The 15,127-nt window shown below is 37.4% G+C and overlaps 1 non-coding gene across 1 annotated transcript; it reads right to left on the bottom strand.

Moving 5' to 3' along the window:
- Positions 1 to 251: 251 nt before the first annotated feature.
- On the bottom strand, positions 252 to 418 carry LOC115526664. The gene has a single exon (XR_003972713.1). It is a non-coding gene; the product is annotated as a U1 spliceosomal RNA (small nuclear RNA).
- Positions 419 to 15,127: the final 14,709 nt, after the last annotated feature.

Genomic DNA, 15,127 nt, shown 5'->3' with positions numbered 1-15,127 from the left:
TCTCTCTCTCTCCCCCCCCCGCCCCTCCCCTGCTTTCTCTCTCTTTCTCTCTCTCAAAATAAATAAATAAACTTTAAAAAGAAAGGAATCATAGAAAATTTAAAATTCAAGACCCTCTTTCTTCAAGAGAAAACTGAGGACAAGTGAGGACAAAGAGGTTTATTACAAGGGCATGCATGCAGAGGACAGCGAATTCAGGCCAGGAACCCATATTTATTGTATGTTTTTTTCTTTTTTGAACATTTGATCATGAGGGGAAAACATGAACAGAACCCCCACTACCACAAATTTAGGCAGTCGAGTTTCCCACATTTGGGGAAATCGCAGGGGTCAGCACATCTGGATTGCACTGGATAAGCCTCCCTCCTGGGAAAACCACCTTCATGGTCATGGTATCTCCCTGTGCTCAGGCACTGAACTGCTTCCATGAAAACTCTCTACTCTTCCTCCATGTTTACTATATTTTAAGACCAGTTATTTTTCTGTTGCATCTTGGGTATTTGTGTTTAATCTGTGACAATTGGACAACGTGATACAGGTGATTTGTTTTTAAACATTATGGCTAATGGATGTGTAATTCTGATTACATGAGACTTTCCAGTTATTCAGAGTTTTATCAGGGGAGTCCTTGTTGGATGGAGAAGGGAACGAGGTATCCACTAACCCAGTCTGCCTCTTGTCAGTAAGAGGGACTTTTGGTTGCCTCTTTGATTCATTTTTTGCAGTAGTGGGAGGTAGGCTCACAACACTAATGCCCCTTTGAAAAGGCCTTTGGGATATCTGTATGAAAGTGACATGAGCATGGAGTTGCTCCAAATCAAGTCAGGATGCTTGCTTTCTTATCAAGATGAGATTAATTTACTGTGAGAATTGCATAGAAAGAACATTTCTTTTGAGTTGTATAACGTATCAAAATTACTATGTCTTGGGAAGAGAAATCTTTGCGTGAAGGACAATGTTGGGAGTAGTAAGGAGAGATGAACAAGGCAGTCACCTGGTTCTGGGTGACAATGAGCATCCTAATGGCTGCAGCCATTGTCACATCACTAGTCCCAGCAGAAGCCCAGTGTCTAAATTGTAATATGGGGCTCAGTGAAAGCTAATTCAATGAAGATATCGATGTAGGTTATCTTTATATTTCATCTTTATAATAATTATGGCCTCTTATCCAATGCCTGCTATTTTCTGGGCATTTTGTCAGGTACCTTACATATCTTATTTCTGTTTTGAATGCTTTTTGGAGAACAATTTAGAGACTGATTACAAGCTTATGATGCATCTGTTCAGTTCACAATGATTCTCCATCTGGAAAGCCCATCTCCAACCTGATCTACAATCCTGTCAACAGTCACTTTTGTAATACATGACCCTGTCTTCTGGTCACTGCAAATTGGGCCAGGATGGACATCTTACTGAAACCAGGACATTTAGATTCTCTCTTCCATGAATTTGCAAATGAAGTTAAGATTCAGAGTCTGTTAGTCTGGAGGTGGTTGGAAGAGTAATATGCAAACTCCAGAATTGTGATTCTCTAGGAAAAAAGAATGGATTTTAAAGCAGGTGCAGAGAAGGAGGAAGAGATCAAAGATAGAGTCTTGACATTTATTCCCTGTATCTGTTTTTACTTAAAACCTAGCTTTAAATCCCTGAATTCTAAAGCTGTCCTCTCTTTGCTTAAACTAGCTAGAATTGATTTTTGAAAGTTAGAAAAGTTTTAATCTAGAATCTTGGCCATTATGGGTATAAATATATATGTATGCATACATACATACCTACATCCATAAAAACATTATTTCAGCCTCATGGGACATCCCAGAGTGAGTATTATCATCCTCATTTCATGGGTGAGGATACAGGCTCAGAGAGTGGAAGCAGTCTTCCCAATGTAACCTTAGAATAGTTAGAGTTGGTATTTGATCTGAAGTTGGAATAGCTTAAAATCCTCTGATCTTACTAGTCTATATATTATGCCCCATGTAGATATATTCATTCTTTTAGCAGGCATTTATGGATGTCCTTTTAAGTCCAAGGCACTATGTTTCTAGAATTCCACCAGGGTTGCCAAGTAGTTGTAGATATTTACATGGTGCTACATCTGTATGTGTCCATGTAGACTGCTAAAGGCCAGCTACTCAGCTCAAGGTTAAGGAATAGTTTTTGAGACTCATTATCCATACATTATGCTCTCAGTAAAGATAACATTAAGAAGAGATCAGCTTCCAAAAGACAGAGGAGGTGTCATGGGCTTTTGGTATTACTAAAAGCTTTCAATTATAAGCACTTTACTGAGCTGCTGTGTGTATTTTAACTGGATCAGATGCCACCTGGTATGATTTTGTCCCTGGCCTTCAGACAGAATGTGGCTGGGATTGCCAGTGGACTGGTAATGAGCACCTGTTTTTAGAGTTGTTGTCGTTGTTTTAATGGTGCCCTGAAGATTTCATGATATAAGAGTCCAATAATGTCTCAAACTTACTATTAAACAAAGAAGTCATGTGACTTTCCCAATGTCATAGAACTAGTTTGTCACAGATACGGGGCTTCTGCTAAGAATACACAGCCAACAGAAATCATTTAAAATAATTTACATTATTTTTCTTTTTATTCCTCCAGATAACAACACATGTTGATTAGATTCATGTCATATCCATTATGCATTCTACCCTCACAGTCTGTCTTTCTCTGAATTAATGAAACATAAAATGGGAAAATTATAGGTTTTATAGTTAGAATCTATAGTGCTTAGGATACAGTATAAAAACCTCTTTATTAATTTCATGCATTCTAGCCTATTATAAAATTCTCCCTTTTTATATTAACACTTAAAATTTCTCTAAATTAAAAAGCACAATTGTTAATGTCATTATATTCTTACAAATGACATGAGTCATATGTCTTATATGACATAGCACCTCAGTTTTTATAAAATTTATGCCTTCTATGTATGGTAATATACAAAATAGGCAAGAACAATATGGTTGATAACTCTGGAAGTGGAAATTATTCAGGTTTGCTAATGCCCAAAAGAGCTAGACATTATCTTAATAATAATAATAATGATGATGATAATAATTAGAACAACATTAACAGCTGTTACAGAATATTTACTTTAACCCAGGCAATGTTCTGAGTACTTTATACTCATCAATTCTATCTTCACAACTGCCTGTGAGTTGGGAATATTAGTATCCCATTTTACGGATGAGGAGAATGAAGTAGAGATTTTATTTGGTCCTGGCACCCCTGAGCTATTTTCTAGGTAGAAAAGAGATTTGTCCTGTCCTTGGTCTTAAAATTCAGTGCACATGTATATAATACCTAAATGGTTAAACAGTTTCTCCTTATCTGACTGCAACTCTACTTGGGTTGGGTTGTTTTCTCCCTCTTTTTTTTTTCTCAGTGAACTCCTATTGAAATTTTAAAGCTTATAAAAATTCACTCCTTTTTAAAGTTTATTTTCTGGGGCGCCTGGGTGGAGCAGTCGGTTAAGCGTCCGACTTCAGCCAGGTCACGATCTCGCGGTCCGTGAGTTTGAGCCCCGCGTCAGGCTCTGGGCTGATGGCTCGGAGCCTGGAGCCTGTTTCCGATTCTGTGTCTCCCTCTCTCTCTGCCCCTCCCCCGTTCATGCTCTGTCTCTCTCTGTCCCAAAAATAAATAAAAAAACGTTGAAAAAAAATTTTAAAGTTTATTTTCTAAGAAACTTTCATTTTTTCTTCATTCATAGTCCCTTGACTTTTTTTTTTTCCTTCATAATCTGCTATTCTACTTTGGAACATCATTGACTTCCTAACCAATACAAAGGATAAGTTTTATTTTTTAGTTATTAATCCCTTTGTGAAACTTGACACTCTTAATGAGTAAGAGACTTAATGACTCCCAGAGTTCTTGAAACTTTTCCTCCTTGGACCTTCAATGCACCATCCTCCACAGTTCCTTCTTTTGGTTTTCTAATCATTCCAGCTCAGTCTTCATTGTGTGTACTTATTAAATGATGCAAGCCCATGGCCTAGATCCTAAAACAAGATCCACCATCCAGAATGACAGTTGGCATAACAAAGGATCACAGTAAATGTTAACTAAATAATTTACTCTTATGAAACTTAACCCATGCCTGTGGTTTCAACTATGAAACTAGCAAATGTGAAAAACAGAGCTCTTAAGCTTAGGAATTTCTGATGGCCTTCTAATGTCAGGCTTATTGTTACTATGTTTCTCTCATTCTTTTTTATCTGGATTGTTCCTTCTTTTACTGACTCTTTTCTCTTACACACATACATACACACACACACACACACACACACACACACACAGACACTGATGTCTTTGGGGTATCGGGTATTGGGCTAGATGTTGTGTCTGTGGTGGTGCCTTCCTGACACTTATTATATGGATAATGATACCAGCTCTTTATACTGTTTCTCTGTCTTTTTTCCTTTACCCTCCATTTCATTTTTCACATTCATGCTGGAGTATTTTTTGGAAAATATCTGTAGCTATCAGTACTTAAAAATCTTTTGATGGTTCCACATTGATTTACAACAGAGTTCCCACACCTTTGATAGCTCAGAAGGCCCTTTACGATTTCATCCCTGCCTACATACCTAGCCCCAGTTCCTCCATTTTTCACTGTGTCCTATACTTTAGACACGGCAAGGTCTTCGGTATTCCCTAGTTATGGTTTTGTTCATCTGGGTGTCTTTATACATATCATCTAGTTGGGGTTTGGTGGGGTAATGAGGTGATCAATACGTAACACTCTTCTTATCTGGCTTAGAGCTAATTGAGGGGTTAACACGGAGTAAGGTTAAGTAGAGAGTAAAATGACGCCTTCTTCTTGAACATATTTATATATTAGAGTTGCAGTTTATATTGTTTGGCAAGCGGGTCTCTCTAAATCCTAGAATAAACAGTCTTATAATGTCTTCCAATCAGAGACAGGACAGGCAAATTTTAGACCACTGTGGTCTAAATCTTAGTCACATCTTAGTGATGTGGAAATGGAGCTCCTCCAAACTCTAAATAGTTTTTAGTGAGTAATGAATATATGTCATATGTAAGCTGAAGTCGTCAGGGTTTTTTTTTTTCAATTTTAAGTGGAAAACAAAAGCACCTCACTTTGCCTTACACCAAACAGTGGAGCTGATTAGCTCACATAACTGAAAAGCATGGCAATTGAATTTTTTGGAGCGTGCTTGAGTCCAGGGACTCCACGTCACGCAACTTAATCTGTCTTCATCTTTGCTTTCCTCTCTCTTGATTCAAGTCTTGGGCAGGCTCTTTCCTTGCTGTGCTATGATGATATTAAGATGGCCATCAGCATCTGGCAACTATCTTACAGGCTCATCTATCCTAGTGAAAAGAGAGCTCGACTTTCTGGATAATTCTAGCAAAAGGCTGGAATAAATGCCATTAGGTAACATAAACCTATGAAGTAAAATAATGTCCGTTTTTGGCTAGGCTTCCATAACTGTGGTTAAAGTCAGGGTAATCTGAAGGACTGAGATGGAGAAGGAATGTTTCACCAAAGGGATATCAGAGTGTTGCTCCAGAAGAAAGAGGATCTGTTTTGGCCAGGTGGAAACCATAAATATCTACACAGGCATGCATAGTTCCATAGGTGAGTGGAATGATGAACCAAGGTAGACAGGTTGTTTAGCATCAGTGACACCAAGTCTAGGTAAAACAGTCTTTTGTAGATTATGCTTATTGTTAAATTCTACTTCTTCAGGATTCTCTTGCAGACAGCCAGGGGACTGTACTCATTTTTGGTTAAGCTGGAAATCAGACTTTCCTGAAATAGGTGAATTGGGAAATCTCTTTGCTATACAGAAAATATTGTTGCTGTGACAATTGTTGCAGAAGAAGCCTGTTGGAAATGAGTTGGGAAGTCTCTGCTGTCAAATAAAAAGAGGGTGCATGCAGCTCTGAGTTTTTTCTATTCTAGTGTCTCCCAGAATCACACACGCACACACAAGCTTGCACACAAGAACAGACACACACGTAAACACAAGCACACTCTAAAAGGATAAGTCATCATCTCACCCAAAAAATGATAAAACGCAAAATAAACATGCCAGCTTCCATCCAACGGAAATAAAACTACTTCTGAAATTTCAACCTAATGGTATGTGTCAGATTGTATTGAGTCACTTTGAGAGAAAAATTGCAGTATTATTCATTCGGATTTAAAATATCGTATTTGGATGTCTCCATGGTACGTGATGATCAGCGAAAACGGACGCTTTATGGGCTGCCGCGCACCGGGCAGGAGGGCGTGTTGTCCGCTTTGCTAAGGGACTTGCTTGTGCTCATTCTAACTAACATGGCCTAATTTTATTTTCCTTACTGTCTCTGTCTCGTTGTGTTTTTTTCTTTTCCTTTTTTTCATGTTGGAAAAATACAATAGAATTGTCTTCTCAGCATGGGGATATCTGCATGTGTTAAAATTACATTTTCTATTTTAAACTCACTCCCTTTTTAATTTAAAAGGACTTGTCAGAACATGCAGTCTTCTTTCCCCCCTCCTAGAGAATGGAGGGTACACAAACCTGAGATCTCAAAAGAGGCGAAAAGCAACTTGTAGGGTAAACAAACCAACAAAAACAAAACAAAACATGAGACATTCTGGTTGATTCTATCTTACCTGAATTCCCTCATGGAATTTGACGTGAAGAAGCTCCACACAGAGGAGTGACAGGAAGGTTTTGCATTTTAGAAAAAGAATCTCCTTGTGTAGAAATTAGTAGGCAAGCTATCAACTTTCTTTTACCTCAGCTTTCTAGAAGACATTGAAGTGAAAGTTCTCATATTAATACCTATATACAGGTATATTCTATGAAATATAATGACAGTAACATTGAGAACCTTATTTGTGGGAGATGATGTGTACACATACACATAAATACATTTCCCAACTCAGCCTCATAGTGTGATTTATTTAAGGTGTTCTCCCCCTCAAAATTAATAAATGACTTACCATCTATGACCTTTGATTGGATTATTAGCTCCATTTTATAGATCAGAAAACTCATGTTGATTTAAGGCACCGTGATGAATGCTGTGGTACATCTTTCGAGAGCATATGCCCATATTCCTAGTTGGCTGAAGTGTTGACTGCTGAGGATCACAGCTGAGTTCCACTTGGGGAATTTCCTCTACCAAAGAAAGCTTACTTGGGGTGCCTGGGTGGCTCACTTGGTTAAGCATCTGACTTTTTTTTTAATGTTTTATTTATATTTGAGAGAGAGAGAGAGACAGTGTGAGCGGGGGAGGGACAGAGAGAGGCAGAGACAAAATCTGAAGCAGGCTCCAGGCTCTGAGCTGTCAGCACAGAGCCCAACTTGGGACTCAAAGCCAGGAGCCCTGAGATCATGACCTGAGCCGAAGTCTAACGCTTAACTGACTGAGGGACCCAGGTGCCCTAATTAAGGGTCGGACTCTTGAATCAGCTCAGGTCATGATCTCATGGTTTGTGGATTCAAGCCCCACTTTGGGCTCCATGCTGATAGTGTGGAACCTGCTTGGGATTCTCTGCGTCTCTTTCCCTCTCTACCCCTACTTCACTCATGCATGTGTGTTCTCTCTAAATAAACTTAAAAGCAAAGAAAGCTTACTTTCCACGGTATACACAAATCCCCAAGGGGAAATTCTCTTTCTCTGAGTAGTTGGTGGGTGAGTAGGAATGTCCACTCTTGCCTCAATTTGGGGCACCTCTGAAAGGCTGCCTTAGCCCAGAATTCCCTGAGGGACTGGCAAGGCTTTTGTTGAAATCAAATTGCGGTTTGGTGTCTCCTTCTGACCAATCCTGTTTTCATCACCAGTGAGGGGTGTTGATCAAGAGTACTCCTTAATAAACCTTCATGCAAATCTTTCTCTTATGGTCTGTTTCTAGAAACTGCAGTCTAAAAAAAAAAAAAAAAAAAGAAAAGAAACTGCAGTCTAAGGTAGGCACCCAGAACATGTGGCCATTAAATGTTAGATATTACATTATTTACCAGAGACACCTATGTTAACAGTATGAATTGTTCTACAGAGTCAATTAGGCAAAGGAAGAAATGTAAAGGCCTTTTTATGCTAACTCTTAATGCATTGCTTGATATTCAGAGCTATGTATGCATTATGCCTTATCAATTAATCTCTAGCCATCCTATCTGTGAGATATATGAATGTAGCATAAAGTCAGCCCTGCCCCAAATGCTGTTGGCTCACGGTAAGTAGGACCAGTGATGTTATTGGTCTTTTTCTCTTGTGTTATGCAATGTATAATAAGGGAATGTGTGGTCGTCAGTGCCTGAATGCCACTTTCAGTAATAGAAACGCCTTCTGGGGAAATAAGATTGGTGCCAGAACTCGAATATGGAAGCAAACTTGAAATTATTTCACTTCTATTTCAGAATGTTTTTTTTTAAAAAGGAAAAGGCAGCAAGACCATTTTGAGGGCCGCCAACCACACTGAGGCATTTGAATGAGAATCTCTCTATAGCTTTCTATAACCTACTAAATAGAAATCCAGGGTTCTTAGGTAGGTATCTCAGCCTCTGTTCAATCTAGTGCCAAATTACTTTTGTACATTATCACCTATAGTCCCCCTTCATGGGCACTCCATGTTTTTTGCCAAAGTGGACTGAGCTATTCCCTGAAGAAAAATAAAAACAAATATGTAAAATAAAATAAAAAATAAAATGTTCCATTCAAGATCGAGTAAGTCCACTCTATGCCATTCTTTCTTGCTGAGTACAACCCCCAAATTATAGAAAAAATAAAACAAAACAAAAAAACTAACTGAACACTCTGAAAATTAAACAAAATCAGACAGAGGAGGAGGGGGGTCAAACACCGAAGAAACAGGGGCACCTGGGTGGCTCAGGCAGTTAATCATCTGTCTCTTGATTTCGACTCAGGTCATGACCTCGTGGTTTGTGGGTCCAAGCCCTGCATCAGGCTATGTGCTGACAGTGTGGAGTCTGCTTGGGATCCTCTCTCTCACCCTCTCTCTCTGCCCCTCCCCTGCTCATTCTCTCTCTCTGTCTCAAAATAAATAGACTAAAAAAGACAAAAACAAAACCCAGAAGAAACACCTTTAAAAGGGATAAGCCTTTCTCCCCCCCCCCCATTTTTTCCCCTCATTTGGAGCTGTGCTAGTAGTGGAGGAAGCAGTAAAACTTTGAAAGAATCCCTTATTATCGGCCAGAGGCACAACAAAAGGAGTCTTTATATCTGAAGAATGTGAGTGTATGTCAGAGAGAAGGCATCTAGAGAATGAGATTCCTTAAATGCTGTGTCTGAACCTGCCCAAGTTCTGAGTCCCCACAGACCTTCATGTGCAGGAAAGATGCAAATTAGCTTAGAAAAGGTTTTGAAAACTAAATTGACATTGAAACTAGCACCTAGAGGAAGTAAGTAGAAGTTAAAGTTTGAAGCAAACTGTGTTGATTGCCTGCCAAAACAACTACAGCAAACATCAATATTCTGTAGAGAATTTTACTAGGACCCAGTACCTATGAAACAATTTTCAGGTGTTCAGGATACAATCCAAAATGAATCAATATGCGTAGAAGTGGAAACATATTAGAGGTTCTCAAAGAAAAAGACTATTAATAGATGTACCCATGAGATGACTCAGATTTTGGAATTATCTGACAAAAACTTTAAAGAAGCTAACTATAACTATGCTTCATGATATAAAGGTAAACACACTGGAAATAAATGAAGAAATAGAAATTTTCGACAGAGAAATAGAAATGATAAAAAAAAAAAAAGCAGGTGAACATTTTAGAACTAGAAATACAATACCTTAGATAAACATTTCATCAAAAGGGCTTAAAAGCAGAATGGGGATGACAGAGTTAGACATTTACTATTGTCCCACTGAAGGGAAAATTGAAAGTTCAAAAATACAGCAAGAAAAATAGTAGCTATCTTGGCTAATATAGAAGACACTTTTCTCTGTGAATTCTATAAAATATAGATGGCTATTAAAAATTATAGCAGTGTGTGGTAAATTTTTAAGCAGATGTACATGTATATATGACAAATATGAAGAGGGAAGAGTAAAAAGTGACCCAAGTGATTGTAAAACTTTTACATTTTACTTGAAGTAGTAACATGTTAGCACTACATATATTGTGAAAAGATGTAGCCTCTAGAAAAACTACCAAAATAAGAACACAGTGAAATAGAGCCAAAATTACAGTGGATAAATAAAAATTAAGTACAGATGAAGATACATGAAAAAATGTACTATCTGTGATAAAAACTCTCAGAAAGATAGGAATAGAAAATGGCATACTCAACATGATGATGGTGAGCTGCAAAAAATATACATAGTGAAGAATGAATACTTGCCTCTAAGATCAGGAACAGGTCAAGGATATACGCTTTTATCATCCCAGTATTATACTGGAAGTTCTAACCATTGCAATAAAACAAGAAAAAGAAATGAGAGACATTCAGACTGAAAAGGAAGGCATAGAATTATTTGTGTATGACATTATGATCTATATAACAAATCTTTAAGACTATAAACATGCTCTTGGAACTAGTAAGTAAGCTTATTGAGGTTGCAGAACAAAATCAATATAAATATAAATTGTATTTCTATGTACCAGCAACAAATAACTAAAATAATAATTTTAAAAGAGTCACATTTCACCAAACAGCATGAAATAAGTATAGATCTGAAAAAATTCATGTAAAATTTGTATGCTGAATATTACAAAGCACTGATGTAAAATATCAAAGAAGATTAAATATAAAGACATATCATAACTCGGTATTATTAAGATGTCATTTCTCCCTAAACTGATTCGATGAAATCCACCCGCCCCCCCCCCCCCCAGAATTCTATCAGGATTTTTTTTTATAGAAATCAACAAGCTGATTCTTTTTTTTTTTTTTTTTTTTTTTTTCGGTGAACATTTTATTTTATTTTTTTTTATTTATTTATTTTTTTTTATTACTATATTTTATTTTTTTCTTTTTTTTTTTTTTATGAAATTTATTGACAAATTGGTTTCCATACAACACCCAGTGCTCATCCCAAAAGGTGCCCTCCTCAATACCCATCACCCACCCTCCCCTCCCTCCCACCCCCCATCAACCCTCAGTTTGTTCTCAGTTTTTAACAATCTCTTATGCTTTGGCTCTCTCCCACTCTAACCTCTTTTTTTTTTTTCCTTCCCCTCCCCCATGGGTTCCTGTTAAGTTTCTCAGGATCCACATAAGAGTGAAACCATATGGTATCTGTCTTTCTCTGTATGGCTTATTTCACTTAGCATTACACTCTCCAGTTCCATCCACGTTGCTACAAAGGGCCATATTTCATTTTTTCTCATTGCCACATAGTATTCCATTGTGTATATAAACCACAATTTCTTTATCCATTCATCAGTTGATGGACATTTAGGCTCTTTCCATAATTTGGCTATTGTTGAGAGTGCTGCTATGAACATTGGGGTACAAGTGCCCCTATGCATCAGTACTCCTGTATCCCTTGGATAAATTCCTAGCAGTGCTATTGCTGGGTCATAGGGTAGGTCTATTTTTAATTTTCTGAGGAACCTCCACACTGCTTTCCAGAGCGGCTGCACCAATTTGCATTCCCACCAACAGTGCAAGAGGGTTCCCGTTTCTCCACATCCTCTCCAGCATCTATAGTCTCCTGATTTCAACAAGCTGATTCTTAAGTGTATTTGTAAAGTCAAAGGAATTAGAATAGCCAAAAATCTTCTGAAAATTAAAAAACAATGCTGTAGTATTCACATTAAATGATTTCAAAGCTTATTAGAAAACTATAGTAATCATAACTGTTGTTTTCATGGGAGGATGGATACATAGAACAACATGGCCAATTTATTTCTGATAAACTTGCTAGGATCATTCAAATTAGGTTAATCTTTTCAACAAATTGTACTAGAAAAGTTAGACATCTATATGTGAAAAAAAAATTCCAACCCATATTTCAGATCTTCTACAATAATTAATTCAAAATGAGTAATACCTCTAGCTACAAAAACTAAAATTATAAAACTTTCTTCAAGAAAACAGGAAAAAATCTTTGCAACCATAGATTCCACAAGGAATTCTTAGGTCACCAAAATCACTGCCTCTAAAAGAAAAAGAAAAGGATGACTCAGATGTATTAAATGAAAACTTAAGTTCTGGGAAAGATAACATTAAGAAAATAAAATGACAAGCCCCAGAGTGGGAGAAAATGTTTTTTAAATTATGTGTCTGAACAAAGAATTTGTATCTAAAATATGTAAAGAATTCTTAAGAATGTAATAAGCAAACAATCCAATTAAAAAATAAGGGCAGAGGAACTATATAAACACTTCCCTAGAGAAGATATTCTTTGACAAACAAGCATATTTGAAGATGCCCAGCATGATTATTAGTTGTATTAGTATCCTAGATCTTCCATAACAAGTTGTCATTAACTAGGTGGCTTAAAACAATAGAAATGTATTTTCTCAGAATTCTGTAAGCAAGAAGTACAAAATCAAGGAGTCAACAGGACTGTGCTCCCAGTGAAGGGTTTAGGTAAGAATGTTTTCTTGCATTTTGTGATCCTCCTCTAACATCTTATGATTGCCAGTAATCCTTGTGATAATAATAATAATAGTAATTATAATCATCATCATCATCATCTTGAAAAAAAATTGATAGTACCATGTTTTAACGTGGATGCCAAGAAAGCCAAAACTCCAGCACATCTGCTGGTGATAATACAAAATGGTTTAGCTTGTTTGGAAGAGAGTTTGATGGTGTTTCATATAGGTGAAAAGATACTTACCCATCTATCTCACCTCTGCATACCCACAAAAATGAAAATTAAAGTTCGCACAAAAACCTCTACTCAAATGTTGAATAGTGGCATTATTCATAATTTCCTAAAATTGGAGACAATCCAAATGATGTACTAGTGGTTAGTGGGTAAAATCTATGATGCATTTATATAATGGAATATTATTCTGCAGTATTATTGATATACACGATCATAGGCTGAAATTCAAACACATTATGCTAAGTGAAATACCAAATTTGAAAGACCACATACTGTCTAACTCCGTTTTTATGGTATTATGGAGAATAAAATCATAAGAAATAGCAACAGAAATCAAGTCAGCAGTTGTCAGGGATGAGGTTGGTTGGAAGTGTAGACCACAAAGAGGCCAGGAGGACATTGGTGTGATTCAGCAGGTGTACATCTTTATTGTGGTGGCATTTTCTCTATGCATTCATTAAAATTTATAGAAATATACACCAAACTAGGAAATTTTACAGTATGTAAATAAATACAATCCAGCAAATAGAAAGCTGATGCCTGATATTTTTTGTGGTATGTATTGGGACATAATAAATGTTAGTTCCTTTCTTCTCCCATGCATAAAGGACATCTCCTATTGCTATTTTATTTGTTGGCTACTTTTACATATTCATAGTTTCCTTTTCCTCCACACCCCCCCACCCCCCATAGAATGTCTCCCCTCCTTGGCAATCTGGTAAATAATTTCATTAGGACTTTTTTACTGTGTCTCAGTTACATTCTTTGCTGCTTTATCGTAAGCTAAATATGATCTTGTTTGGCCTTCCACCTGTGCTGCTGTCATAACTGAAGATGTCTTGTAACCTAGAAGTCAATTGGTGACTTTTCGTCCCCTGAAATTTATTTAAGAGGCTCTTTTCTGTCCTAATTTCAAGTTCCATGAAACTCCAAAACCATATCATTTCCCAAGGGCTTATATCCTTGATATCCTTGTGTTCACCAAGCTCCTACTACCACTAGAGCTGTTCTGTCTTGAGATAGAAAGTTGAGCCCCCTTTTATTTGATCTCTTCTTTGTGTTCTGGCAAAAATTACTCACATGAAGCATCTCTCAGTCAAGACACTAAAGATTTGTAAGAAGGAATATTCAGAACATCAACTGCACATTAATCACTCTAGTCCTTGATATGGTGGCCCATATCTGAGGTAAACCACAGCCACCCACAAATATCCTCGTTTCTATTTCTTCTGTACTTTCAAAGCCCATCATCTCTTCTTTCTTCCCACATCTCTCAGGAGCATAATCAGTTTCTTTTCTGGTCTCATAAACTGTAGTTTCTCCACTAAGTTTTGCTTTCTTGGTTCCACTGGTACCCATGTCTTTAGCTTCTTCTCTTATACCCTGAGCAGCTTCTCAAGATAAGTTCTCCAAGTCAGGTCTTCCCTAGGAGGGAATTCTGTTGGAAGATGTTTTGATAATAAAATGTTCTCTTTGTTCCAATCTAGTGAAGCACCTATTACCAAATTGTAAACATTTATCTTCATGTCCGTTTTTCTCGCTATCCATGAAATCATCAAGGGTGGGTTTCATCCTCCTCCCTCTCTTGCCCCAAAACTTACCACAGTGGTACATGGTAAATATTCAACAAGGAAATTAAAGCATCTTAGCCCATCCAGGATGCTATAAGAAAATACCATAGACTGAGTGGAGTACTGCAGAATAATAGAAAAGTTATATTGGTCTTTATCTGGAGTTACTGCACAGAGCTCCTAAAGCTGTTGGGATTTCCTAATATTTTATTATTCTAACATTTCATCTTTGTTCTAATATTTCATCTTTGTTCTAATACTTCATCTTTGACCTTGGGTCCTCACACAGAGCTCCTTTGGTATTACCTGAGTGATAAGAGTGTTTTTTGTTATAATGAGGCATCTCCCAGTGGGCCCCTGGATAGGAGCTGGTCACCAGAAAGTTCAAGCCCTGAATAGAAGCTTGAAACTTTGAGCCCCACCCATCCCATTGTCTGGCGAGAGGAGAGGGTCTAGAAATGCAGTAATAATTGATCATGCCTACATGATGAAGTCTCCATAGGAATCCCAATTGTATGGGGTTTGAATTGCTTCCAGGTTGACGAATAGGTAGAGGTGGTGAGGTGGCATGCCTTTGCAGGGCATGGAAGCTCCACACCTCTTCTCATGTACCTTTGACTCTAAGGTTACCTTTGACTCTGTTTCTAAGTTATATCTTTTTAAAATAAACAGGTGATGTAGTAAGTAAACAGTTTCTCTGAGTTCTATGAACCACTCTAGCAAATGCTGAGAATGAGGTACTAGGAACCTATGGTTTATAGCCAGTGGGTCA

This window comes from Lynx canadensis, chromosome D1 (genome assembly GCF_007474595.2).
Source record: "Lynx canadensis isolate LIC74 chromosome D1, mLynCan4.pri.v2, whole genome shotgun sequence".
Classification (NCBI taxonomy): domain Eukaryota; kingdom Metazoa; phylum Chordata; class Mammalia; order Carnivora; family Felidae; genus Lynx; species Lynx canadensis.
This window is presented reverse-complemented; position numbering and strand designations above follow the sequence as displayed.